The 1,324-nt window shown below is 57.6% G+C and overlaps 1 long non-coding RNA gene across 1 annotated transcript; it reads left to right on the top strand.

Annotated features, from left to right (window-relative positions):
• Window positions 1-274: 274 nt before the first annotated feature.
• On the top strand, window positions 275-949 carry LOC116652678. The gene is made up of 2 exons (XR_004305816.1): window positions 275-327; window positions 850-949. It is a non-coding gene; the product is annotated as an uncharacterized LOC116652678 (long non-coding RNA).
• The last annotated feature ends 375 nt before the right edge of the window (window positions 950-1,324 follow it).

Raw genomic sequence — 1,324 nt, 5'->3', positions numbered from 1 at the left:
TCTATGGGTCTGAGGGGGTCCCTATGGGTCTGAAGGGGTTTCTGTGGGGCTGGGGAGTTCTCTATGGGCCTGAAGGGGTCTCTATGGGTCTGGGGGGGGGTCCGTATGGGTCTGAAGGGGTCTCTATGGGTCAGAGGTGGTTCTCTATGGGTCTGGGGGGGGGTCTCTATGTGTCTGAAGGGGTTTCTATGGGTCTGGGGGGGGTTTCTATGGGTCAGAGATGGTGTCTATGGGGCTGTGGGGGGTCTCTATGGGTCTGACCCCCAAGCTGTGCCCCATAGGAGGCGCTGCACACTATGGGTCTGAGGATGAATCTATGGGTCTGAGGTTGAATCTATGGGTCTGAGGATGAATCTATGGGTCTGACCCCCAAGCTGTGCCCCATAGGAGGCACTGCACACTATGGGTCTGAAGGGGTTTCTATGGGTCTGGGGGGGGGTTTCTATGGGTCAGAGGTGGTTTCTATGGGTCTGGGGGGGGTCTCTATGGGTCTGAAGGGGTTTCTATGGGTCAGAGGTGGTTCTCTATGGGTCTGGGGGGGGGTCTCTGTGTGTCTGAAGGGGTTTCTATGGGTCTGGGGGGGGTTTCTATGGGTCAGAGATGGTGTCTATGGGGCTGGGGGGGTCCCTCTGGGTCTGAAGGGGTCTCTATGGGTCAGAGGTGGTTCTCTATGTGTCTGAAGGGGTTTCTATGGGTCTGGGGGGGTTTCTATGGGTCAGAGGTGGTTCTCTATGGGGCTGGGGGGGTCTCTATGGGTCTGAAGGGGTCTCTATGGGGCTGGGGGGGGTGTCTATGGGTCTGACCCCCAAGCTGTGCCCCATAGGAGGCGCTGCACACTATGGGTCTGAGGATGAATCTATGGGTCTGAGGATGAATCTATGGGTCTGAGGATGAATCTATGGGTCTGAGGTTGAATCTATGGGTCTGAGGATGAATCTATGGGTCTGAGATGGTGTCTATGGGGCTGGGGGTGTCTATGGGTCTGACCCCCAAGCTGTGCCCCATAGGAGGCGCTGCACACTATGGGGCTGAAGGGGTTTCTATGGGTCAGAAGTGGTTCTCTATGTGTCTGAAGGGGTTTCTGTGGGTCTGGGGGGGGTTTCTATGGTGCTGGGGGTGTCTCTGTGGGTCTGAAGGGGTCTCTATGGGGCTGGGGGTGTCTCTATGGGTCTGACCCCCAAGCTGTGCCCCATAGGAGGCGCTGCACACTATGGGTCTGAAGGGGTTTCTATGGGTCTGGGGGGGTCCCTATGGGTCTAAGGGGTCTCTATGGGTCTGGGGGTGTCTCTATGGGTCTGGGGGTGTCTCTATGGGTCTGACCCCC

This window comes from Coturnix japonica, unplaced genomic scaffold (genome assembly GCF_001577835.2).
Source record: "Coturnix japonica isolate 7356 unplaced genomic scaffold, Coturnix japonica 2.1 chrUnrandom609, whole genome shotgun sequence".
NCBI lineage: Eukaryota > Metazoa > Chordata > Aves > Galliformes > Phasianidae > Coturnix > Coturnix japonica.
Note: the sequence above shows the minus strand (reverse complement) of the source record. Positions and strands in the feature narration are given on the sequence as shown.